The sequence below is a fragment of the Herpailurus yagouaroundi genome, unplaced genomic scaffold (assembly GCF_014898765.1).
Source record: "Herpailurus yagouaroundi ecotype Mexico unplaced genomic scaffold, PumYag 184, whole genome shotgun sequence".
NCBI classification, from domain to species: Eukaryota; Metazoa; Chordata; class Mammalia; order Carnivora; family Felidae; genus Herpailurus; species Herpailurus yagouaroundi.
In genome coordinates, this window is record NW_024412415.1 from 32,696,419 (window position 1) to 32,723,565 (window position 27,147).

The 27,147-nt window shown below is 47.1% G+C and overlaps 1 long non-coding RNA gene and 1 other non-coding gene across 2 annotated transcripts in view; one reads left to right on the plus strand and one right to left on the minus strand.

The window, feature by feature from the left end:
- Positions 1-2,835: 2,835 nt before the first annotated feature.
- LOC121042172 (U6 spliceosomal RNA) lies at positions 2,836-2,942 on the minus strand. Its single transcript, XR_005796017.1, has one exon. It is a non-coding gene; the product is annotated as a U6 spliceosomal RNA (small nuclear RNA).
- Positions 2,943-3,252: 310 nt separating this feature from the next.
- Positions 3,253-27,147, plus strand: part of LOC121041890 (uncharacterized) — a 60,871-nt gene continuing 36,976 nt past the window's right edge. The window contains exons 1-2 of the long non-coding RNA XR_005795893.1: positions 3,253-3,533; positions 3,850-4,297. This is a non-coding gene — a long non-coding RNA (uncharacterized LOC121041890). The remainder of the gene's footprint in view (positions 3,534-3,849; positions 4,298-27,147) is intronic.

Below are 27,147 nucleotides of genomic sequence, written 5' to 3' on the forward strand. Positions count from 1 at the left end.
AAAGCTTTGTCGCAAAAAACCCTCTTGGGTTCCTCGTCCCTTCAGAAGTGGTTTGTTCTCCCCCAAATGTTAATAACCAAACGATTGGTATGGATGTAATTATCAATAATTATACGAATTATTGCTGATTGCGGGGCTCGTAGCTGCTTTAATTAGTTTACCAGATTCTAATTAAGTTAAATGAAACATTAATAGGGAAAATATGCTTTGAAAAAAAAAACAAAACCCCAGGATTTTTAAAAAGTCTATTTCTCGCCACAACGTTGCCACCTTGCGACACATTTTAGGCATTGCAGCCAACGTCCGAAGGCCCTAGACTAGGGAGCGTTGTCTTAGGGAGAAAAAGTGGGGTTTTGGGAATTGCCAGCGGGCTATGGAGCACAGAACTTCGACCTGGGTGTTCTTCCGAGGTGTCTGGTTTCACACCCGTGACTCCGGGAGGTGCCCACAGGGGGTCTGGCTCCGGAGTCCTGGGTCTGTGGATAAAATACCAGGTAAAGATGCCCCCTCGACCTCAGACCACCTTTTTTCGGCGAAGGAACTTCCAAATACTCATAAGGAGATGCTGTTTACAGTCTCTATCCTTACCTTTCCCAGAAAATCCAGGATTAAGCTGTAGGCCCTGGTGGAGAGTCCCCCCCCCCCCCCCGCCAGAGAAATCCTGCCTCCATGCATCCTGCAAATCTGGTAACCTGTCTGCAAAAAAACAGCTGGCAGACCCCCAGATTCCTTAGACTGACTTCTGCATTCCTGTGGCACTTGGTTCCTGAAGCTAAGCGTGTGCTCCCCTCTCTGAGTTATCCTTGGTTGTGTGTGTGTGTTCCCCATAGGACTGTAAGTACCCTGGCAACAGGGGCCACATCTTGCTTTTCCTTGTGATCTCCAACACAGCACCCAGTGCCCCAAAGTAGCTCAACAGATGTCTAAATGAAGCGGTTCCAACTTTGTGGTTTATCAGGATGCTGGATATGTCTGAGGGGAGGAGTCCCTAGGTGCTTCTGGACTACAGCTCTTGGGAGACGATTAAGTTCATTTGCCTAATATTAATTAAGCACATGTTTAGTGGTCAGATGATCCTTCCTCAGGTGGATTATTTGGGGAGGGGGGCAGGTGTCTGGTAAGAGATTGTCGGCCTAGGAAAACTTTCTTCCTTTTTCAGCTGTGTCCCAAAGAGGGTGCAGTTCCCCCACTGTCCACTACTCCACCTCCTTGGATCTAAGGTAGAGCCTTGATCCTTTGCAAAAATACAACTCCTGTCCTTGAATTCAGAACACCGACAAAAGCAGAACTGGACCTGTGTTCTCTTTCCATTGATTCTAAACAGCTTTATCTCTCCCTCTCTATCTTCAAAGGTGACATAGTGTTTGGTTAAGAGCACAAGCTCTATAGCCAGATTTCCTGGGCTTCAAGCCCTTCTCTGCCATTTACTAGTCGTGTGACATTGGGCAAGTTGTTGAATGTCTCTGTGCCTCAACTTCCTCATGTGTAACAGGAGTAAAAGTTTTACTTCATAGAACGGTGCGGAGCCAGGAAAGTCAGCCAGGTGTCTGACTTTTCCAGGACTAAAGGTGTTCCTCCTTTTCCTGGAAAAGAGGAAAGCCTCTTTTCTGCTCCAACACAACGGGTCAGACCAAGAGGAATAGTTTCTTTAGAAGAAGAGTCACACCAACATTGGTCCTTTCCTTGTTTGGCATCCCAGAAGGAGACATTGAAAACTACTCACCCAATTGCCCAAGTTCTTCCTAAGAACCAGGCATGTTTGAGGAAAGAAAGGAAAACCAAAGCTTGCCCTCCAACTCCATGCACTGGAGGCTGTGAGCCGAGGAGAAGGTGCAGTGAGAGGTCCCACAGACCGCTATTCTCGGCTGTTACCTGGAAAGGATCATTTCACCTCCACTGAAGGGAACAGAAATGGATCCCTGATGGAACGCTGCTTCGCAGCTCTGAGCGCCCACCGGGAGAGGACCCGCCTCTGCCCTGGGGCGGCTCAGGGGCTTGGAGTCTGCAGCCTGCCCTATCTGTGGGGAGCACAGAGCCTGGGATCTGTGCGCTGCTCTCCCAGCGGCTGCAGAGACCGCTGGGCCGACTACGTGTGTGCTCAGGCATCAGCAAAACATGTGCACCAACATTTTTCTCCTGGCGGGGGGGGGGGGAGATATTTCAAAACCACTGATAAAGTCATCGCAGGAAATCTGAAATTTATTGGACTTTTCTTACTAATCTTACTAATTAGGACTGTGGTTCTTGCATTCATTGCGCGGGGGCAGGGTCCCGATCTTTTCAGGGCCTGTGCCTCCAAAGGTCTTAGCAGGCCTTGCCGCAGCCACTTACTGGTTACATGATCATGCCCAGGTTGCTTTGTCTCTCAGTGACTCCTGTAAAATGGTGACAATAATACTCACAAGGCAGGGCTGTCAGGAATACGAAACCCGGATATTGGTGAGGCCCCTGGCACACGGTAGACCTTAAGGAGTGGGCATTATTTTTTTGATTCAGAGGCAGCATGGTGAGTCTTGTTGCGCGTTCCTGTTAGAGTCACCTTGTCTATCACAGCCCTGAGTTCCTGTTCTGTTTTGGACCTGAAGTGGGTCCACTTTGGCAAGACCATTTCTTTAAGTGTTAAGGTACCGTGGGACTCAGGATAGTGCAAGGGGAAGCAGAGGCAAGATGGAAAAGATCGAAGACTGGGGCCAGACATAAAAAGCATGACAAAGAGAGATTCTGACTGTGCCCCACCTCCTCTTATTCCATCTCCTGGGACTACAGTTTCCTTTGTGTGAAACAAAAGAACCTGTAAGTGAAAAGTGTTTGCAAGGGAGGGATAAAACTCAGGTACAAAATATGGAACGCTTCACGAATTTGCGTGTCATCCTTGCGCAGGGGCCATGCTAATCTTCTCTGTATCGTTCCAATTTTAGTATATGTGCTGCCGAAGCGAGCACGGTAAGCGGGTGCGCTCTGGGGGTATATAAAGCAGAGAATACAAAGACTTTTACAGTTATGGTGACCATACTGCACTACTTAGATAAAACTAAATTTTGAAGACGTATGACTTTATGTATCTCGTACACACGGTAATTGTATCTTTGTGATTACAGCGAAATGAACTCTAATTATTTCTCTAACCCTCCAACGTTGTATATGCAAATTAAGGGACCATGGGAAATTGGCCCTCGGCCCGCGCGACCTCTGCGCGCCCCCGGAGGGCGCGAGCCTCACACTCGGTCACGTGGCGCGCGCGGCCGCGCTCCTCTTCCCAGCCGTCCCAGCTGGGCCCCCAGGGGTCGCACGCGGGGTTCCACCGAAAACCGGGCGGCACGGTGTCCTCGAAACTACGCGGGGCGGCGCGTGCGCGGCGCCAGCACATTTTGGGGGACAAGAGGCGGTGATGCGCACGGGGGCCCCACAGAAATCAGGCCGGGCCGTCCCCGCGGCAGGACCCGTGACCCTGGCGAGAGCTGGAAACGCCGGTCGTGCACCGGAAGGGGCCGGGCAGGGTGGCCCGGGGCCTCAGCGCGGAGGAGTGGTTCACGGTGCGCCGCTGCTTGCCCTGGGGTGGTCGGGCCCTGCGCCCCGTGCTTGAAGCCAAGGGCAAGGGGGTGAGCGTCCGCTTGGGGCCAACGCTTTCCGTAGTGTGACTCGAGGTGTGGCAGACCGGGAAAGGTCGCCAGGCTTTGGTCCAGCACTGGGCCGGGCCCCTTAGCTGACCCGTGTCCTTCCCCTCAATTTCCACGTTAGAAAACAAGCTCTAGTTGGTTAATCAAGGCCAAAATTAGCCTGCCAGTCGTGAAAGAAGTTGGGATTTGCAGGCAAGTCTGGTTTCAAAAACCGATCTTTTCCTTTTCACAGTGGAACTCGAGCGAGGAAAGATTTGGGACCAGGAGTGCGGCCTCCTCTTTTGGACAATGCTCCCAAGGCCTTATCGGCTCAGACTTTCCTTCCTGCCCTAGTTCCCTCACCACACAGCAAGCATCTGTGACGTCAGCGCCGGGGCTGCAGGGCCAACAAGAAGTGGTTTGTGTTGCTGTGGCCGTTCGGTTTCAGCGAGGGAGCCAAGCAAACGTGGAAAAGCATTCTCAGTGCTGAGATGGACTAGAAGGGAAGAACATGGGGTTTAGACAGTGACTGGGGAATGAAGGTGGGCAGGAGGGAAGGAGACATTTGAACTGTCGCTCCATACGGATGCAACCCTGAGAGGACCTGACAGACAGTGCCAGGCAGAAGATGACCTGGGAGCTACCTGAGTCAATGTCACCCATCTGGGCAAGTCCTTCAGGCAGGAGAAGCCACTGTGGAGGTAGGTGGTGCTCCCGGTCATGCTGTGGCTCAGCGTTGTGAGCCTGACTCAGACCACAGCCAGGGAGCACCTGGCCTGGCCTCTGGGTACTTTGGAGTCCCTCCCCCCACCTGTCTTCAGTGAAATGGAAATCAGGTGCAGGCTGCCCAGCTTCTCACCTGACCTCTGTCTAAATAAGCAGTAAGCAAACACAAACCTCAGAATGCTAATACGGCCTTCGCTGAGGGAAAAGAGCTAATTTGGGCAATGATGTTTCCCTCAGATTTGCAAAAGGGAATTGCAAATAACCAAAAAGCGTATTAGCATTGATGGGAGATGATGCTAATCTTCAATTAGCAACCATGTTTTTATTCATTTATTTACAAGAAGAGCCTTTTCGTCACAGTCAATGCGCACACGTGTCACGGTGACAGGTACATCTCGTGGGTTCATAACTGCCTTATTGCGAAAACCAGCAGGAGATGGACCAGGTTGTTCACCATTTCTGGCTACACAAGTAGGTGTTATTTTGAGCCAGAGGTGGAGCTTGGGTGTTTTTTTGTTCTGTTTTATTTTGTTTTTTGTTTTTGTCTGTTTTGAGCAGTTGTGTTACAGAGGGACGTTTGAGTTCTAGTTTCCATTTCTTCCTGCATCTGCCTTTGTGACCTTGCCCAACTCCCTGGACTTCTCTGCCAAGTGAGGAAACCGCCCTAGAGAAGATAACCTCTCTTTCAGCTTTGACATGCTGTGACTTTTTTTTTTTGTAATTGGGTAACTGAAGGACTTTTTTTGAGACTCCAATTAGCAACGTGTAAAAATTGAACACTTTTTGTTTTCTATTTTAGAAGGGTGGAGCATGCCAGTCATCCTTGGGGCATAGAATATCCCGGGAACAGTTCACAGGGCAGGCTAGGGTCTGGGACCTGCTGAACCTTGTGACACTCGCCCCTGAGCCCCAAAGGCCCAGCGTGGAGGGAGGGGGAGGGCCGGGATGAGAGGAGACGAGGCAGATTGGATGTGGCATGAAGCCGGAGGACAGATGTATGGAGGGAGTCGGTAAGGAGAGACCCAAGAAGACGGACACTGAAAGCAGGGAGGAGTACGTGGGTGCCAGAGAGAACTGCACGGTCTCAGAGCTGCAGTGGGAGCCCCCGGCTCCTGCTGGCCTTCGGAGCTGGTGTCCCCCCCTCCACTCTGAGACCTGAGGTGGCCTGAGTCCCGACAGCCTTCCCTGAGTGCCATGGGCTGCAGAACTTCAAGAAAGGCAGAGTGGTTCCCCCCGCCCCCCATCGCCCCGTCCGGTCTGAGCTGGAGCTTCCCGCCACTCTGAGTGCGAGAGATCAGAGCAACTTTAATTACATTTTGATCAATGGAGAAACGGCCTGTTTCATATTGAAAACACGTCAGTGAAGACATGAGATCTCAGCATCCTCTAACATTGTAGTGTTTCCCTTGCAGCCTGGGAGCACTGAGTGTTTCCATATGTCATTCATTTGAAGGAAGAAGGGCCAGGGATTCCCATCAACCGCACCAGAGGGAAGAAGAAGCAGGGATGTGGAGACGTAGCCGTGGCCTCCTCTGTGCTGGGAACCCTGGGGATGAATGGCGTTGGGGGCATCAGGAGGCTTTACCCAGTCGTAGGGCGGGGATGTGCCGAGTTCACAGGCCTGGCCCGGAAGGTCCTAAGGCCCCAGACACAGAGCAGGGCTGCGGGGAGCCTGGGCATGGAAGAGGACCCACCACTCAGGTCCTAGAAATCCCTTTGAGCAGCACGTGCTCTGACTTAAACCTTGTTTTTGTAAGCTCTCTTTTGAAGTATACTCTCCCACCTAATCACCCCAGTGTATATGAGTTTTTCCAAGTTTCCTTCTTTGCCTCCCAGTGAAGAAAACCAGGGGTGGGGGGAGGGGCAAGTAGAAGAAGATCTGTGTGCCGACAGCTCAGAGGGAGGCCTGAGGCAGGGTCAGCTGTGGCCAGAGGGAGTTGCTCCTCCCAAGCTTCCTTAATCCCCCTGTGCTCACAGCCCTTGCTTTTCTGGTTTGGCCCCTGCTGTGGTTAGAGCAGTTCTAATCCATCCCAGATGCCTGACCTCAGTGGTACCCTATAATCCTGCCCCTTCCCCAGCTTGCATTTGGAGCGGGGGGTTGGGACCCCAGCCCAGGCGGTACTTTTTGACCCTCCCTGTGATCTCTTTTTTGTGCCTGGAACTTTGTGAATATCTGGCTATTTCCCCACCTGTAGGACGGTGACTCTGCTGAGTGCCCAGCACAGCAGTTTAAACACTGACTTCAGTTTTGATGTGAACAGCCCGAGCACTTTAGATGAGCTGCTTCTGCAAAGTGTTTAGGCCCTGGGCATGGGGGAGGTACATGGAAGGTATAAATATACTCGATGCATAACCACTCCTTATTCTTCTTTGGTCTTCTTTCCTTAATCTTGCAGCTACCTGGATGAAACACACTTTTTAAAAAGTGAAAATAGCTCCTCTTTTTAAAGTGACTACCGGGACTGTTTCTTAGCTACTATAAACTTTTTGTCGTAGTAGCTCCTTTTTCTGAGTTATCTCCCTCTCCCCTGTCCCTCCTTTTCTTAGCTGTGATGAGGACTGTTTTCACCCAGAGGGCTTCAAGGCTTTGGGTCTGAGCACACAGGCTCATAGACCCACTCACTCCTGTTCACTGAGCTTAGTCTGAATCCTTCCCTTTCTTCTGATGTTCTGTTTCATTTTCATGTCTGAGAGATAAGCACTTTTACTGATGGGGAAAAGCTAGGCCTGGAGAGGAAAGTGACAGAGCTAATCAGGGACACTGGAATTTGCTGCCAAATCTTTCTGGCTCCAAGAGCTAACTTTTGCACCTAGTTGGAATAAAGGAGTCCCATTTGAGGGTTCTGGGAGGATCTCTCTAAAATCTCTCTCTCTCTGTTGCCTTAACTCCTGCCTTTGAAGCCTCCTTAGCCCGAGCTATTGCTATCTGATGGGTTCACTGTGATTTAGTCCAAGACCATTTTCTCTGGCAATCCCAGGCTAGCCTAAGAGCACAGGCACTTCGGTTTAGGGCATGGAAGGGACACTCTGTGAGGGTGCAAAAAGAATCCCAAGTCCAAGTAGAAAGTCTGCCAACTTCTTGGTGGTTCTGTTAGTTTTTCTCTGTGGGGTTGCAAGGTGAGAGGTGAGGTGACACCCCCTCCAGATACTCCCGGCCCTCCCCTGAGTCCAGACAGCACTCACCCCCACCAGGGTCACACCGACGACAGCTGTGGTACAGGGAAAAACTACAATGGCTTTGAACCAAGAAAGACCACGTTTATTAGAGTCAGCAGTGAACCTCAGTTTCCTCATCTCTAAGATGGAAATAACAATTTCCCTACTTTTATAGGGTCGCGAGGCCCCATGGGAAATCTGACTGTAAAGTGCTGTGGGGAGAAAGGTAGGCATATGGTCTCCCCAGACCCCCTTTCTAGCCTCAGGCAGTTAAATCCTTCCCATACCTGGTGAGCGAGGCATTTGTGCATCAGGAACAGACCTACAAAATATGAACAACAAGATGAACCATCACATTGTGTTAATATTTTCACACCACTTAACTCTCATTAAAATGTACTTTGCTGAATTTAATATGTGATTCCAAATGACACAACATATTAAGTGCTTAATATACTAGAAATTATGAAACTATTATAGTCGGTGCCATATGAAATAATTAGACTGAATTAAACTTTAGCAGCCAAGTGAAGGAAAGACTTCAACTTGGAATGTCTTTAAAGGATCTTAAGCCACCACTGTAATCCCCAAAATAAGTGCCAGAAATTAAGATCTTTAAATAAAAACTGCAACCTAATCTGTGCTTACACCCAGCTCCTCTGGGCTTGGCTGATGCAGAGTGAGGGGCCTCGCACCCACCCCAGGGCAGGGCGTCAGGGTCCGGTTTTCAGGGGCCTCTTCCCCTGGGGCCTGTCTGGGGGTTGGTGACTCAAGTGGCTTGAATCTGGAGTAAGGCCTCCTGCTGAAGGGGCAAATCACTCTTTTTTGCCCCAAATTAGCCTCTTGTCACAAAATAGAAACAAACCCACCTTATTTAACATTTTGTGAGTCCTTCCTTCCTTCCTTCCTTCCTTCCTTCCTTCCTTCCTTCCTTCCTCCCTTCCTTCCTTCTGGGTGTTTTTTAATGCATTTTTTCTCACGTAATCCTCACAATATGTGCATGTTGTAAACCACTGTTTTCAGATGAGGAAACTGAGGCTCGGAAAGATTAAGTGAATCATCCAAGTCCAAGGCCCTGCAATCAGAATCCATAGTGTTCACCCCTACATCACACGTAGCTTCCTCATTAGCGTGTGCATGGTGCACCTTACGCTGCTTCCTATTTTAATAGTGGTTCGGTAACCAAACACATTAACCTGCTCTCTGGCAGTGACTTACAACCAATGGATTTTTCACAAGCAGGGTAGGGACCATGACTTGACAGTCTCACTTTGAATAGATTGTAGCCTACCTAACTTACACAGCTCTCTGTATTTGCTGCTAATTCAATTAAAAAAGAATGGATTCATTACCCTCTGAGTATCCTGACAAAATACCTATGGGTAGCTGTCATAAACAAGACAACTTCTTATAAAGAGTAAGCAACACTTTTTTATCATAGGGAATATTAATTTCTTGGCTACTTAAGATGCCCTGTCTCAATTTACTCATATCCGTGTGAAAATACTGATCCAATGGGTTGTTTCAAAAATATAAATTTGACTGTAGAGACTTAAATATATTATCATTTACTCACCAGCAAAACTAATTTTAATGGAGGCAGGAAAACTTAGCTCAAGCAAACACATGTTTATAATTAACCAAAAACGTACTTTTCATGAGTATCAGGATAAGGTTCTGCCTCAAATAATAGAAAACCAAATAACTATTGCTTTAAGATGACAGAGGTTAATTTCTCTCTTGCATGAGACAAGTTGTCTTTCAAGGTCTGGTCTGATGGCTCCACTGTGTCACAGAGCTGGCTCTTTAGGATAACAACTTGTGGCCCCAAATGGCTGCTGGAGCTCCAAGCTCCAGGCACCAGGAATAAGGAAGGCAAGAAAAGCAGAGGATGCATATTAATGCTCTGAATAAAATCTGTAACTAAGAAAGAAGATAACAACCAGGGGAGCCTGGATGGCTCAGTCAGTTAAGCTTCCGACTTCGGCTCAGGTCACGATCTCGCTGTTTGGGAGTTCGAGCCCCGCGTCGAGCTCTGGTGCTGATGCTCAGAGCCTGGAGCCAGCTTCAAGTTCTGTGTCTCCTCTCTCTCTCTGCCCCTCCCCTGCTCACACTCTGTCAAAAATAAACATTAAAAGAGAGAGAGAACGGTAATGGATAGGCAGCTCGAATGATAATGGGTGGCCCTTGGCATACCTCCTGGCACTCAGGTAGCAGTCGATGAATGTTACTCTACTTCTTTTCTGCAGAGCATCAAGAAAGGGGAAGGGAAGTAATATTTGCTAAGAGCATGTAGGAGTCCAGGGACCATGCTGGACATCTGCACGTGATCTCATTCAGTTATCATAACCCTGTGTGGGCAGCAGAGCAACAGGCCAGGTAAGAGAAGAGGCTGCCATCTGGGGTGAAGCTCTGTCCACAGGTAGAGGTGAGAATTTGGAGGGGAAAGTTGGAATGTTTGCATGAGAAGCCCAGGGATTCCTGAGAAGGAAAGGTGATGCTTCTGTCCTTGCTCTCCTACAGTCAAGTTATTCTAAGTTTGCGGGGTGAATCAGATGGTGAGGACCGAAACCCAGCGGCAGGAAAGTGTTAACTATGCCCTTAAAATAAAGTTGCCATGAGCAGAGAAAGTGAAGAGATTACAAAATTAAAAAAATAACTTAAAACCGGCAAAAGACTTGAGCGGGCATTTCACAGAATGGGAGCATCAGACATCCCCTGTGAAAGTGCACTCAACCCCATCAGCCCTCAGGGAAATGCAAAATCGACTACCTCCCGGTTACCACTGACAAGTCTGAGAATGCCAAATATTGCTGAGGAAGCAGAGCCGTGAAGATAAGAGAATATGTGGCTGGAGTGAGGAGAAATCAGTGCAGCCACTTTAGAAAACTGTTTGCAGGCCTTCTAACATCGGGGATAAACTGACCCCTATGACTCAGTTGTTCCATTTCTAGTTATAAACCCTACAGAAACTCATGTGCATGTGCAGCAGATTACACGCAAAAAAAAAAAAAGAAGGTTCAAAGCGGCATTATTTGTAATGGCCACAAACTGGAAACAACTCAAGGGACGATCCACAGGAGAATGGATAAATATATGGTCGTGCACTCAGGCAATAGGACGCTAGACAGTACTGAAAACGAGATGCTCGTGAAAATGAGTGAACTATAGTTACATTCAATGTCACGGGCTGAAATGTATCCCTCCTCCATTCATATGTGAAAGTCCTAACCCCCATACTTCAGAGTGTGACCACACTCTGTGGTCTTCACACAGGTAATTACGTTAAAATGAAGTCATATGGGTGGTTCCTAAGCCAACATGAAGTCCTTATACAAAGAGGAAATTCAGACATAGACACGTGCGGGGGCGGTGGAGAGGGGTGGGTAGCCAATGTGAGAACAGCCATTCACAAACAAAGGAAAGAGCCCTGGAACAGATGGAGGCATCCCTCCTGGTGTCTTGACCTTGGACTTCTAACCTCCAGGTCTGTGAGAAACTATGTTCCCGTTAAGCTGCCAGTCTGTGGTACTTAGCCCTAGCAAACCAGTACAGCCAACAACAGGGATGAATCTTGTATACTTGACGCTGAGCGAAAGAAGTAAGGCACAATAGGCATTACAGAATTATACCATTTATATAAAGTTCAGAGTTATGGAGGCAAACCTATATTGTTTAGGGACACATATAGAGATGGTAAAATGGTAACAAAAACAAGGCAGGGATTGGCATAAATGACAGGGAAATGGGAAGGAACACATGAAGGCTTCTGGGGTGGCAGCAACATACTATTTATTTGGGGGGGGGAGGGGCAGGGAGAGAGGGAGAGAATCCCAAGCAGGCTCTGTGCCATCAGCGCAGAGCCCAACGCAGGGCCCAACGTGGGGCTCGAACTTGCCAACCACGAGATCATGACCTGAGCCAAAATCAGGAGTCGGACATTTAACCCACTAAGCCACCCAGGTGCCCCAACACTCTCATTTCTTCATTTGGGTCCTGGTCACTCAGGCATTCTGCCTCTAGTTATTCATTAATCTGAACCTTTATGTTTAGGGACTTTTCATTGTTTATTTGCAGTCAAATGTAAAAACAAGAAGGAGAAGGAGGTGGGAGAGACAGAGAAGAGGGGGCTTGGAGAGGAGAAGAAAGAGAAGAGGGTAGGGAAGGAACTCATGGGCTAACCCGGTACCAAGTGGATTGGTCTAAGGATCTGTGAGCCCACAGCAACCATACCTATATGTAACTGGAGGGTCTGAAGGTGGTGTTGCCTCTGAGCACATCACCTGAGCCCAGAATCTCAGGAAGAACTCCCTCCCCTAGAGAAGCCTTCAGACCTTTGTAATCTAGGGAAAGCCACCGCCCCTCTCTGAGGTTGGTTTCTCCATCTTTAGACTGGGGAAGGCTAGACTGGGGACATCACTACACGTCCTAAGGCTCTTTCTGTCATTAACTAGGTTTCTGCTCAATGTCATCTCCTCCAGGAAGTCTTCCCTGACCACTTCTTGATGATAGCACCTCCTTTCTTTCTGTTTCCTTTTTTTTTTTTAAGTACTTAATATTGGTGATAGGTATTTATCACTGAAATCATGTCAAATATTTGTTTATTTGCACAAGCAGAGCAGGATTTTCATTTTATTTTTAAGTTTATTTTTGAAAGAGTGAGAGAGGGGGTTGTGCGCTCGCATGCGCACCCACACCCACACAAATAGGGGGGAGGGGCAGAGACACACACACACACACACACACACACGCACATAATCCAAAACAGGCTCCAGGATCCGAGCTGTTGGCAGAGCCCGATGAAGGGCTCGAACTCACAAATGGCAAGATCAGGACCCCAGCCGAAGTCAGATGCTTAACCGATGGAGTCACCCAGGTACCCCAGGATTTTCATTTTATTACCACTCTACCTCCAATGCCTAAAGTAGTGTTTGGCACTCAGTATAGGTGCTCAGTAAATATTTGGAGTTACAAAGGTGAGAGTGTTTTGTAGTGTCTGACACCTAGAAGGCACTCAGTAAAGGCTAGTTGCTAGTTTTTACTTCCCTTTTAGCTGAGACCCACCTACCCACCCACCCACATTTCCTGGGGCTGAACTCAACCAGTGTCTCCCCGCCCCCGCCACCCTCCCCGGCAACTTGGGACTGAGAAAATGCCCACAACTCACCCCTCTGGTCATTAGCAACATTTTACCGTAGCTAACATCAGAGGCTGTCCCCAGGGCTAGGGTCTCCTGTGTGATGACACCTCATCCTGGGCCACTGCTTTCCCTTGGACCCAATGTGACCCATTTTGCCCCACCTCTGGCTCTGCGCTGACAGCATGGAGCTGGCTTGGGATTCCCTCTCACCCTCTGTCTCTGCCCCTCCCCTGCTCCTGCGTGCGCTCTCTCTCTCTGTCTCTCTGTCTCTCAAAATAAGTAAACTTAAAAAAAAATGTGACCCACTTCATTTGGCCTCTCCCCATACCCTTGCCGAGGGACACAGCTTCCCCTCAGCATGGCTCAGCTGCCCCGGATGAACCAGGCTCTGCAGGCTGACAGCACTTTGAGTGTGTGGGTAGTTTCTTCCCTTTAGAGTTTACTGTTGCAGTGCAGTGTGGGGCCCTGCAAACACGGCAGAAAGCCTCCTCCCCATTCCTCCATCAGCATTAATTGCTCTCTCCCCCTGTTCTTGCTGCTCGGTTCCTATATTTAGCGCTCATTCTCTCCTGCCTTGTATTAGAGGTGGCTGTTTGCTTGCTTGCCTACTGCCCCTCCTCCCCAGTCCAGGAGGGCCTGCCCACGACAAGGGGCCAGACCTCCCTGGTTATTGTACTCCTGGCATGTAGCAGAGCACCTGATGTTAACAGCCACGTTTATCGAAGAGAAAAAAAAGAAAAGCTTCTAGGATTTTAGAGTTGATGTAGATGGCATTAGACCAATCTTCCTTGATATACCATCTCCAATCTGCCCAATTTAAAAGCTAATTAAGACACAGAAGAAGAAAAAAAAAAAGTTAGAACCTTTCAGAAAAAGTGCCAAATTCTTGGCAGGCGTCTGGGACGGATTTTCCCTGATGACGTGCCGGTGGGGCCGGGCAAAGCGGCAAGGTTGATTGGCATGTCTTGCCTTCTACAGTGCCCCAGAACCTCCGGAAGGAAAGCACGTAGGGGGAAGGTTTGACCTTCACTCACCAGGTGGGGTTGCTTCTGCCAGATGGCCCGGCAGCGCCTCCTGTCCCACGGGTGCAGGCCGTCAGTGTCCTGAGGCCGTCCAGTGTTTCTGAGGCCATCACTGTCCTCCCTGGGCCTTTCCGTTAGATGTGTCTGCCCACGTCCATCTGGAGACCGATACCACCAAAAGGCAGGGAGCAGGGTGTAACCGGTGAGGGGGCGTCACCATTGCTACAGACGCTGAGTACGTGCGTGTGTCGTGAGCTGTACAGATGTGTCGTGGTCATTAAATTGTATTAATCCAGTTAGAGGGTCTGCAGCTTCCAGTAGGAGAGTGTAAGACATTTGTATGCATTCTGGCATGTTGGGTCTTATTTTCATGTTGGGGCTTTGTTTGCGGATTTTGGCCTTCTCTTTTTTATGTTTGTTTTTTGGCCTTCTGTGAAATGCACAGTGATTTATTTGTTTTCGTCTTCTGTAATTTGGAAATTTGTACGAAGCATACAGCCTGTTGTTTTATTTTTTATTTATTTTAAAAAAATCGTTTCAACGTTTATTCATTTTTGATAGAGAGCGAGAGCAGGGGAGGGGCAGAGAAAGAGGGAGACACAGAATCTGAAGCAGTCTCCATCCGGGCTCTGAGCTGTCTGCACAGAGCCTGATGTGGGGCTCGAACCCACCAGCTATGAAATCATGACCTGAGCTGAAGTCAGACACTTAAGGGACTGAGCCCCGCAGGCGCCCCCCAGCCTGTTGTTTTAATTCTTTGACGCCGTTAAGACTGTGAACTTCCTTCCATGTACGTTTCTCTGTCAGATTCCAGATAAATCCATCATTTTTGCCTCCCTTTCGTGGTGAGCTGAAGACTCTTCCGGCTCCCCACTTGCATGCCTCTCCGTTCTGTCTCCCATTTCAAAAACTACCCAGGTCTTCTTTTTTCAAACATTGGTTTTGAAGCTGATGTTCAAATTTTAGCGGTGCTTATAACGTTTACATTGAATTGTGTATATTGAAGTGGTCTTCACCTATACTGCATGTTCCAGGTACTATGGCAACACAGATTACCCCAAAACTTAATGGCTTCAAACAGAAATCCCTATTATTAATCTCTTGCAGTTTCCGTGCATCAGGAATTTAGACAGAGCACAGCAAGGGAGGCTTGTTTCTCCTCTGCAATGTCTGAGGCCTCAGCAGGAAGACTCAAAAGCTCAAGTCACTAGCTTGGCTTAATCATCGGAGGGCTAATTCACCTGTGGTTGGTGCTGGCTGTCACCCAGCTGGGGTCCTGGCTGGGGCTATTTGTCACAACTCCTACACATGGCCTCTCGTGTAGTCTGACCTTCCTCACGATATAGGGCCAGTGTCCCGAGAGACAGAGACCGAGACAGAGACCGAGACAGAGACAGAGAGAGAGAACACCAAGGGGAAGCCATTTGCCCTTCATGACCAAACTTCAGAAATCATCCAGTCACTTCTGCTGCATCCTGTTGGTTGGGGCCATTACTAACACCCACCTAAATTCAACAGAAGCGTGTCAGTATCGCTCTGTAAGATGAGTATGTGGGATGCTCACACATATACACACGTGTACATGTACATATGTGCATTTTTAAAATTATTTTTGAATGTTTATTTTTGAGATGGAGACAGAGAGCGGGTGGGAAGGGCAGAGAGAGAGGGAGACACAGAATCTGAAACAGGTTCCAGGCTCTGAGCTATCAGCACAGAGCCTGATGCAGGGCTCAAACCCATGAACCGTGAGATCATGGCCTGAGCCAAAGTTGGATGTTTAACCGACTGATCCACCCAGGCGCCCCTCATACGTGCATTTTTATGTTGGTGTGGTCATCTTTGTTTTTTTCATGTTTTATTTTATTTATTTTTGAGAGAGAGAGAGAGAGAGAGAGAGAGAGAGAGAGCGTGCATGAGCAGGGAAGGGGCAAAGAGAGACAGAGACACCGAATCCGAAGCAGGCTCCAGGCTCTGAGCTGTCAGCACAGAGCCCAACACGGAGCTCAGAATCACGAATCACGAGATTATGACCTGAACTGAAGTCGATTCATTTATTTTTTTCCCAATTAAGTAGGCTGCACTCCCAGCGTGGGGCTTGACCTCATGACCCTGAGATCAAGAGTCACATGCTCTACTGACTGAACCAGCCAGGTGCCCTTGCATTCTCCTTTAAACTGGTTGTCATCTTCCTGGGTCCCTGGTTTATAATGAGTTAAATAAAATCTTTAACATATTCATTTTGTATCTGTACAAGTGTAGTGGTTTTACCTTTTAAAAAAAATATCCTTTAACTGTCCTTCTCTTAAACATTGAAAAATATTTGAACATTACCTATAACAACATAGCAGGCATGATATAATGATACTTATGGACAATAGACTTCAACTATGTAGGTATAGTATGATTAGAACTGCATTAACGTTGTAAAGAAAAAAGACTGGGGGGAGCCTGGGTGGTTCATTCAGTTGAGTGTCTGACTTTGGGTCAGGTCATGATCTTGCAGCTCGTGGGCTCGGGCCCCACGTTGGGCTCTGTGCTGACAGCTCAGAGCCTGAAGCCTGCTTTGGATTCTGTGTCTCCCTGTCTCTATGCCCCTGAGCTGCTCGTGCTCTGTCTCTCTCTCTCTGTCTCAAAAATAAACATTAAACATTTTTTTAATTAAACAAAGAAAGAAAAGAGTGGAAAAGGTATATCAAAGTGTGTTAGACTGCTTGATATATTTAAAATATGTACTTTTGTTACAGAAGCCCAGTGATGTTAAAGTCTAAGCCTTTGTTTTTTTGATGGAGTGATGATTGTCTTATGGGATCTCGAAGGGCTCGAGAGGGGCATCCTGTCCTCTGCACAGCCACTGTGGTCAGCGTCAAGTTCTGTGGGGCAAGGGGGAGGGAGGGGGAAGGGGCATATGATGATAGTAATAGTAACAATAATAAGATAATGAACACATACGATGTCCCAGGAATTGTGGTAAGCGGTGTCTAACTGGACCCTCACAACAGCTCTTTGAAGTAGGTACCACCAGTATTCCCATTTTACAGATGAGGAAATTGAAGAGGTTTGGAAACCAGGAGGTTAGGGGTCTTGTCCAACAAGCACGTGGTGAAGTGCGAACTGACACTCGGGCCAACTCCCTTGCTACCCTGCATCACGTGAGAAACACTGGAAGTCCTGGGATCCCCTTCTGAAAAATCAACCCCAGTGCTGAATCCAAGCCCTCAAAATCAGTGCATCCGGGAAACAGTTACCGAGCCCTCCATGTCCCAGCCCTGAGAAAAAGACAGTCTGAGTCTTTCAAGTAACTCAGGAGCTGCGATGAGCCGGCAGGGATGGAAGCAAGAAAGGAGGGGTGCTGTGGGGGAAGGGAGGGCCGGGAGGTGCTCCCAGGTGGAGGTGCCAGCCACCTGGAATCTCAAAAGGAGGGGAGGAGCTGGCCTGCCAAAGGGGTTGTGGGTGTGGTAGGGGCAGTCAGGACAGAAGAATGGCCTGAGCTGCGGGGTGAAAATGAAACACCAGACTAAGGCCATTCATTCTAGCATCGCCCCCCCCCCCCCCGTGTCCAGTGCCCCACCTGTCTCCATCCCCGGTTACCAGAAAGCCACTTTGCTCAGTGGGAAGGTGGGCACAGTTACTGTTGGGTGGGTACCTGAACGTGCCGATCAGAGCCCGCTTCTCCAGGATATTTGGACTTGGGTCACGTTGTCCCTCCCCAAAGCCTAGTGGCCTAAGATCCAGCCTGGAGCCAGTCATGGCAGTGGTGTGCAGAAGGTGCTGGGAGAGTGAGAAGAGCAGGCTGTGGGAGGTCTGAGCAATGGGTCTACACGTCCTTGAGGTCCAGCGGTATGCCCGGCATGGGGTTCCATGACACGTGCTGAGTCTTTTTAACTCCTTTCTCGTTTCCTTTAGCTCGATGCAGTGCTCTTGACACTCCAAGGCAGCTGTCCTGCCCCAGTCCCTGTGAGAGGCAGATCGTTTAAGCCTCCCGGCTATAACTGAAGGGCCAGGGTGGGCTCCCTGCCAGGGGCCAGGCAGGGCACAGGCCGGCTGCAGTTGATGACTCACGGTCTGGCTTGAAAGCATGGGCTGTCTTCTGAGAGTGTCTTAAAAGATTCAGAGGAAGCTGCAGCCAATGGTGGGCTCTATGGCTGGAGGCGGAGTAGGCTCAGAGGCTGGGGTGGCTGCAAGGCACCAGGTACCAGGTGAAGTTGCAGGGGAGTAGAGAAAGGAAGCTGGGTGGGAAAAGTAACTGCACGGGTGCCCTGTAGTCAGACACACACACACACAGGCTAGCTGAGAAGCAGACACAGTAGTCACATCGCAGAACTGCCCGGTTTCTGGCCCTTCCTGGGGCTTGACGAGGGTCTTTACTGTGCCTTCATGCCATTCCCCCCTCTTTCCTGGGGCAGCCTGGGTGGTCCTACACTTCTCTGCTACAGCCCACCGAACGGAAAGCCATGGCTGGAGCTGGTCACTTCTGCTGCTGGCTGGGCTCATCCCTCCCTCTATGATTTTCTGGTTTTACTCTTTGAGGGAACGTCAAACTTCAGGCTGGGGTCACCTTGCTGTCTTGGTCCCTCTCTGCACGTTGGAATCTTACCTCAGCCACTAAAACTCACTGATGGATGACCGGGGCCTCACTTCCCTCAGCTCTTAAATGGCCATCCTGCAGCATTATGGCAATGTGGAAGTTTATCTAATCCGGGCTGCAATGATTAAGAAATTGCCCTACCCGTTTAAGTTCCAGGGAGAAAGTGAACCACACAGGACCCCCCCTGCTCTGCCCATTCCAGGAAAAACCCATCTCCATTCTTTCTTACTACTCCCAGAAGACGCACTGATGACTCCCTTGTTTACCTGCCTCTCTAAGACCCCAGGCACCTCCCTTTTCTTTGAGATGGTCCTTGTTAAGGAATATTCTGTCTAGTGCAATAGCCCGAATAAAATCTTCATTATCTGGTGCCTTTTGCTTTTACAATTACTAGAGGTTGCTGGCAGCATCAGTTGGGCCGCCTATCCAGAGTCCCAGGTTCCAGTCCGGGATCGCCCAAGTCTGACTTCCCCTTTTGGCAGGTTTCAGGTCTCTGTTGGAAGCTCGCTAAGGGACCCATGCTTGCAGGATGCATGAGTGGCAACTCAGCTCTCAAGCCTGGCACTGGGAGGCGGGGCAGAGGGAGCAGCTGTAACTTTTGCACGCTGCCACCAGAGGGCGGCTGCTCCGCGGAGGAGGGCCTTGGCTTCTGCACCCGCTGGCTCCCGCAGAGCCTTTAAAATGTGCTTTGAAGTGGACGCCACGCAGCGTTTTCAGCCTTCCAGCGCTTTCCCTAGTTTCTTCTACTGCTTCCTCCTCCCCTCGACCCCTTGTGGCACTCCAGGCGCCCCCTTTGTGTTCCAGCACCCAGAGAGTCCTCCTTCTCCGCTGATGCCCCTCACAAGACTCGCGTGAGCTGGAGTGAGTTTTCAAAAGCCAGCCTCTAGGCCTCCAGTGCTTGTCTGGTAACAAGGTCTCTCTCTTTCCCTCTCCTGGCCCTCTGGCCCTCGTCTCCACTGGAGACAAGTTGAAGAATCCCTACAGCTGGGAGATAGGGAGGAGAGGCAGCAGGGGCAGCCCTAAGAGGACTTAACCATCAGCACTTTGGAGCCTCACAACGTCCCCTTCCAGTGGGCAAAGCAAGAACTGCTAATCCCTCGGAGAGATGGGGAAACAGGCTCACAGAGAGAAAGGGTGATTCGCCTCTGCTCGCATAGCTAGCATATGGCAGGATTAGGACAGGAACTCCGTTCTCCAGGCCCCAAACCTGGAGCCCTTAGCAAGGGTGCCAAACAGTCAAGAGATAGATAGCCACTTGGCAAAATTATACGTGAGCCTCCTGCAGGAAGGGGCCCTCAACATGTATGGGGCCAGAGACCAAAATGCAGCCACTGAAAGGACTCCATTTGTGCAATTTTCTGAATTGACATGGTAAGATGATCACGTTTGCTTTTTTTTAGTACATGTGGCTACATACATGTTTTAAAAGCACATATGGGGCGCCTGGGTGGCTCAGTTGGTTGAGCCACTGACTCTTGATTTCAGCTCAGGTCATGAACCCAAGGTGGTGGGGTCGAGCCCCGTATCCAGCTCAATGTTGAGCATGGAATCTGCTTGAGATTCTCTCTCTCCCTTTGCCCCTCTCCCCCACTTATGTGTGCGTGATCGCACGCTCTCTCTCAAAAAAAGAAAGACAGACAGAAAGCATGACAGTCCACAGTGGCCATCTCTGGTGGTTGGAATAGCAGGAGGGGGAGGTGGATTTTTGTTTTGTTTGTATCATTCAAATGATTCACTATATGTATAAAGCATATAGAACACAGAAAGAAAAATAATGACTCAGTATCTCTGACAAAAAGTCATACCTCCTTGTTAAAGAATTGGAAAATACGGGAGGGGATGAAAAAAAATTCATCAGTAATTTTGGCCCCCGTTCCCCCTGTCCCCAAGGTATTGATATTTTTCTTTCTGGTTGGTTTCTTTCTCTACAAAACATGGATAACAGTCTTAACCTTACAGGAACACTGTGAAGATTGAGAGAATGTATATAATAGCGAACATTCCAGAAGTGTTAGCTATTTCTATATATAACAAACTCGGCACCGTCCTCTATATGTTGTTCATATGCTGCTGTTTTCACTTATTTTTCATGGACAGTTTCTCATGTCAACCAGTCTTTAAAAATTATATTTTTAGTGACTGTACAAAATTGCATTATATTTACGTACAGTGTGTTGGACCTGTCCCCTGTTGTTGAATCTTTAGATTGTTTCCAGTTTTTGCTGTTAAAATAACACTGAGATTAACATCTTTAAACATCTCCCCTTGTCAGCATTTCTGATTACTTCCTTAGATGGATTTCTAGAGGCAGGATTACTGGGACAAAGGGTGCAAATATTTTTCAGGCTTTTGATTCGGGTTACCAAATTGCTTCCCAGAAAGATCTTGCCAATTTACAATCCCACCTGCAGCGTGTGAGAATGCCCGTCCCACAGCACACAAAGGAGGGATTTTTTTGGGGATGGGTGAGATTCGATTGAGGAGAAGAAGCCCTGTAGAGAGGGAGAGTTTGAATTTCAGGAGACAGAGGGGAGGCTAGAAGAGTGAGGTCTCTGGGGGAAAGGGAGGGGGCTTGGGGGCACGTTCCGTAGGGATTGCCTCGGACTCACCTCATGTTCTGAGACTTGGGGGGTGGAGAGGGGGACAGTGTGACTGGGTGTGGATAGGCAGTTGCCGTAAGTAGGTAGATGAGAGTCAAGGGACTTGAGGGGTCTCCTTTTCTCAATAAAGTAGGAGGCTGAGTTCAAAGGTACATGATGAGGGCTGAGGAAGGAGGGACTGGAGGAGAAGATGTAGCCCTTTTACCTACAGAGACTAAGAGAGTTGACAGTTGGGTTGAGGTGTGCGACCTGGCCTGTGGTGCCACTACTCTTTTGTTGTTGTTGTTGTTTAGAGAGAGAGTGAGAGAGAGCACGTGCACACGCAAGTGGGGGGGGGGCAGAAGAGAGAGAGAGGGAGAGAGAATCTGAAGCAGGCTCCACGTTCAGTGCAGAGTGCAATGCTCGGCTCACCTTGAGACCATGACCTGAGCCGAAATCAAGAGTCGGACGCTGAACCGACTGAACCACCCAGGCGCCCCTGTGGTGCCACTATTCTTAAGTGCTGTGTGTACTTGCTCTACAGTGTGCAGCCACCTGGGGAAAGTAAGACTTGGGTTCGATAATTTAAACCAAGTCCTTCAAAATATGTGGTAAACACTAGAAAACAACAGGGCTGGGGGAGTCATGGTAATAAAAGTTTATGAATTTCTGGAGTTGTACCAAACTCTCAAGGAACAGCTAATTCCTATCTTATGTAAGTTTCTCCAGAGAGTTAGAAAAGAACAAATGCTGCCCAGATCTTTTTATGAAACCAGTATAATCTCCATGTAAAAGACAAAGCAATAGGTGAAAAGCACAGGCCCCTTTCCCCTACGATGTAAATATAAATAAAGTCCCAAATAAAATATCAGTGTGCTAATCCAATGATATCGGGATGCCTGGGTGGCTCAGTTGGTTAAGCGTCCAAGTTCCGCTCAGGTCATGATCTCACGGTTCGTGGATTCGAGCCCCGCGTCGGGCTCTGTGCTGTCAGCTCGGAGCCTGGAGCCTGCTTCGGATTCTGTGTGTGTGTGTCTCTCTCTCTCTCTCTCTTTGCCCTTCCCCTGTTCACGCTGTCTCTCTCTCAAAAAAAAAAAAAAAAAAATTAAAGAAAAAAAAATTTTTTTGAATACATTTTGATCAAGTAGGATTTATTCCAGGAATTTCAAGTTCCACATCAGAAATCACCCCATTAATAAAGGACAAAGACCATATGGTTATCTCAATTAATTGATGAAGAAAAAAACAATAATGTTTCTCACTTGTTTATGGGTATGGAGAGACATCCTTAACTTGGTAAAGGCTATAGAGCAAAAACTTAAGGCAAGCTTTCACTTAATGAAGAGACTTTAAGTGCATTCTCTTTAAGATCTGGAATGAAATATGGAATCCAACTATACTGAGATAAAAACGATTACTATGTAAAGGTAATATTTTCATTTTCCTTGGAAAACAAAGAGAATCAACAGATAGATTGTTAAAACTGTTTAAAGAATCCAGTCAAATCACTAGATGCAAGATTAACCTAAAAAAAGAAATCCATGGCATTTCTCTTCACCAGCAGTAACCAATTTCTGTTCACAAAATCAAAACAGCATGTACAGTATCTAGGAATGAACTTGACTAAGAATATGCAAGAAATCTACAGAGAGAACTTTAAACTTTAATAAAGGATGGAGAAACTAACCTGAGTAAATGGAGGGAAATATGCTCTTGGATAAAATGGCCTAATGCTACACAGCTGTCACTTACTTCTGAGTTAATCTACACGTGCAATGAAATCCTAATAAAGATTTCAGGTGTGTTTTCTGGAACTTGACAAACTCATTCTAAAATGTGTACAGATGGGGCGCCTGGGTGGCGCAGTCGGTTTAGCGTCCGACTTCAGCCAGGTCACGATCTCGTGGTCCGTGAGTTCGAGCCCCGCGTCGGGCTCTGGGCTGATAGCTCAGAGCCTGGAGCCTGTTTCCGATTCTGTGTCTCCCTCTCTCTCTGCCCCTCCCCCGTTCATGCTATGTCTCTCTGTCCCAAAAATAAATAAACGTTGAAAAAAAAAAATTCTTAAAATGTGTACAGACAGGGGCAACTGGGTGGCTCAGTCGGTTAAGTGTCCAACATCTGACGTGGGCTCAGGTCATGATCTCTCAGTTCGTGAGTTCAAGCCCCGCGTCGGGCTCTGTGCTGACAGCCCAGAGGCTGGAGCCTGCTTCAGATTCTCTGTCTCTGTCTCTCCCTGCCTCTCCCATACTCATAATCTCTCTCTCTCTCTCTCAAAAATAAATAAACATTAAAAAAATTTTTTTAATGTATATGGACAAACAGAACTAAGTCAATCTTGCAAAAGGAGAGCAAAGAGCAACACATTACAAAGCTGAACAAAGCAAAACAACATTGTTTTGGCACAAAAACAGACCAATAGATCATGGAACAGAATGAAAAACTCAAAATCAGACCAGGAGTGTATGTGTGGGAGGCATCACAAATCAATAAAGAAGGGACAGATTAAATCAACTTACTGTGTGGACAAAATAAACAGGATTCCTGCCTGACATCAAATAAAAAGGTATACTCTAGAAGTGCCTGGGTGGCTTAGTTTGTTGAGCATCCGACTCTTGGTTGCAGCTCGGGTCATGATCTCACGGTTTGTGGGTTCGAGCCCAGCATTGGGCTCTGTGCTGACAGTGCAGAGCCTGCTTGGGATTCTCTCTCTCTCTCTCTCTCTCTCTCCCTCTCCCTCTCCCTCTCTCTCTGCCCTCCCCCCCACCCCCACTCATTCTCTCTCTCTCTCTCTCTCTCTCTCCCTCAAAATAAATAAATAAACTAAAAATATTTTTTAAAGGTACACTGTAAATTACAAAAGACCTCAGTGTAAAACTAAAACTCTAAATTTGTAGAAGAAAATATAAGAAAGTATCTTTGGCACTTGGGTCCTAAGAAGGACTCTATGTAAAACTTCAAAAGCCTTCTCAAACCAGAAGGAAAACAATTGATTCATTTGATGATATCAAAATGAAGGATTTCTGTTCAAGCGAGGATACCATGGGCAATATATGATAGAATGGGAGAAAATATTTGTAAATCTAAAACTGATAAGGAGTTAATACATAGAATATACAAAAAAAAAAAAAAAATAGAATATACAAGTAGCTCATGCAAACCAATAAGCAAAAGAGAAACTTCTAGTTTCCGGTCCAGCAAGTAAGGACCTTGGAAGTCTACATTCTCTCCTAACAAGTAAAACATGGAACAAACTGAAAATAAACAGCTCTTTTTACATCTGCCAGAGAACTGAGCACACAGGGCAACCACTGCTCCAAAAGTTGAAGATACAAACGGATGAATGCTCACAACTTACCAGAGCAGAAATCCTGGGAACAGTGCTAGACAGGAAAACTGGAACTGCAATTGTTGGATTTCTAGAGGCTCCATGTGGACAATTCTGAGATTTAGGAGCCCTAAGGGTGCCCGTCGTAGAGGGTGAGATTTACCTCCAGAAGCTCTACCAGGTTCTCACAGCAAATAGCAGAGAACAATCTGTTCACACTTCTAGGAGGGGGAGGGAAAAGTAACCATTTTGAAATGTGCTGGTGGACTTTGTTCTTCGTAACACCTGCCCTCAGGAGAAACTATTTTATCTGAGTCTTGCTTGTATCAGAACCTAACCAACCTGGAGGAAGGAAACTACCCAGCTCCAGCCAGCTCTAGCCATCCTGTCCCACTTAAGGGGGGAAAACTGGGAAGCACTTGTGAAGTTCACAGTCCAAAGGTCTAGGCTCACTGAAAGACCGACAGCTCATCGTAGGTCTCTTGGCTCCCCCTCCCCCCATGGACCTTACACCACATCACTAAAGGCCCATTACTACAGTTGTTTTTATCCACATCATGTCTGGCTTTCAATAGGAAATTACAATGCATACTCAAAGGCAAAAACACAGTCAGAAGAGACAGAACAAGCACCAGAACGAGATTCAGATCTGGCAGAGATGCTTGAAGGGTCAGACTAGGATTTTGAAATAACTACGAGGAACATGCTAAGAGCACAGATGGATAAAGTAGACAACATGCAAGAACAGAAAGATAATACAAGCAGAGAGATGGAAATTCTAAGAATCAAAAAGAAATGAGATAAAAAACATCGCAGCAGAAATGAAGAATGCCTTTGGTATGCCCATTCATAGACTGGGCAGGTCTGAGGAAGGAATCTCCGAGCTGGAGGATATGCCAATAGAAACTTCCAAAACTGAAAAACTAAGAGAAAAATGACAGCAAAAACAGAATGGGATATCCAAGGGCTGAAAATAAGTAAACATTTTTTAAAAATTAAAAAAAAAAAAAAGAATGACAGAAAGGAGCAAAAGAAATACTTGAAGTAATAATGACTGAAAAGTTCCCAAAATTAATGTCAGACATCAAAACACAGATCCAGGAAGCTCAGAGAGAACCAAGCAGATTAAATGCACCACCCCCCTCCCTCAAAACCTATACCTAGGCATATCATATTTAAACTGCATAAAATCGGGGCGCCTGGGTGGCGCAGTCGGTTAAGCGTCCGACTTCAGCCAGGTCACGATCTCGCGGTCCGTGAGTTCGAGCCCCGCGTCGGGCTCTGGGCTGACAGCTCAGAGCCTGGAGCCTGTTTCTGATTCTGTGTCTCCCTCTCTCTCTGCCCCTCCCCCGTTCATGCTCTGTCTCTCTCTGTCCCAAAAATAAATAAATGTTGAAAAAAAAAATTTAAAAAAAAAATAAAATAAACTGCATAAAATCAATGACAAAGTCTTAAAAGAAGCTGGGGGTGAGGGGAAACACCTTATCTATAATGGAGCAAAAATAAGAATTACATCTGACTTCTCAGAAACTGTGCAAGTAAGAAGAGCGTGCAGTGAAATATTTCAAGTGTTGAGAGAAAAAAAGATCGCACCAACTTAGAATTCTGTATCCTGGGAAATTATCCTTCAAAAGTGAAGGAGAAATGGGGCACCTGGGTGGCTCAGTCAGTTGAGCATCCAACTCTTGATTTCGGCTCAGGTCATGATCCCAGGGTTGTGGGATCAAGTCCTGAGTTGGGCTCCACACTCTGTCTCTCTTGGGATTCTGTCTCTCTCTCTCTCTTTCTCTCACAGTCTCTCTCTCTCCCTCTCTTTCTTTCCCCCTCTGCCCCTCGCCCCCACTCACACACACTCTCTCTCACTCTAAAATTAAAAAAAAATAAAGGGTAAAAAAGTGAAGGACAAATACTTTCTCAGACAAAAAATAAGGGAATTTGTTGCCAGTAAACCTGCCTTACAGAGAGAGGAAGGAAAATGATCTCAGTCAGAAAGGTGGATCCACATAAAGAAAGGAAGAGTGTTAGTGAAGGAATAAGTGAAGGTAAAATAAACACTTTGATTTTTCTTATTCTTAATTAGCCTACTATGTAACAGTTTGTTCAAAATAATAATAGCAGTGTGTTTTATAATTATAGTTTATGTGTAAGTAAAATGAAATGGCAGCAGTAACACAAGGCATGGGAGGAAGGAATTAGGAATACTTGGTTACTGTAAAGTACTTGTAGTTCCTGTGAAACCATAGTTTTTTTTGAAAGTGAACTTGGATTAGTTATAAACATCCATTGCAAACTCTAGGGAAACAACTAAAAAAGGTAAAAAAAAAAAAGTGTAACTAATACACTAAAAAGGAGAGAAAGGAGAATCATCATAGAAAATGCTCAGTGAAACCACAAAAGGCAGGAGAAGAGTACAGGACAAAAAAAGGAACAAAGGATGGGGGTAGCCTATAGAAAACAGTAACACATATGGTAGATATGAATCCAACTATAGTATGTCATAGTCATTTTAAATGTCAATGGTCTAAATATACCAACTAGAAGACAGAGATTACCAGAGTAGATGAAAAAACATGACAAATTATGTGCTCTATGAAAAAACCCACTTTCAATAAAAAGACATATGTACATTAAAAGTAAGGGAACGGAGAAAGATACATCACGATAACACTAACCAAGAAAAAGCTGGAGTGGCTATATTAGTTTCAAGCCGATAAGACCAAAGAGCAAGAAAAGTTTTCAGGGATAAATAGAGGCATTATATAATGATAAAAGGATCAATTCTCCAGGAAGGCAGATTAATTCTTAGTATGTATGTGCCTCACAATAGAGAGTCAATATATATGGGGCAAAATGGATAGAACTGCAAGAAGAAACAGATGAATTCACTCACCGAGTTAGAGACTTCAACATTCCTCTATCAGAAATGGACAGATCTACCAGGCCAAAAATCAGTAAGGATACGGTGGAATGCCATATCATCAATCAAGTGGATATAATTGATGTCTATGGATTACT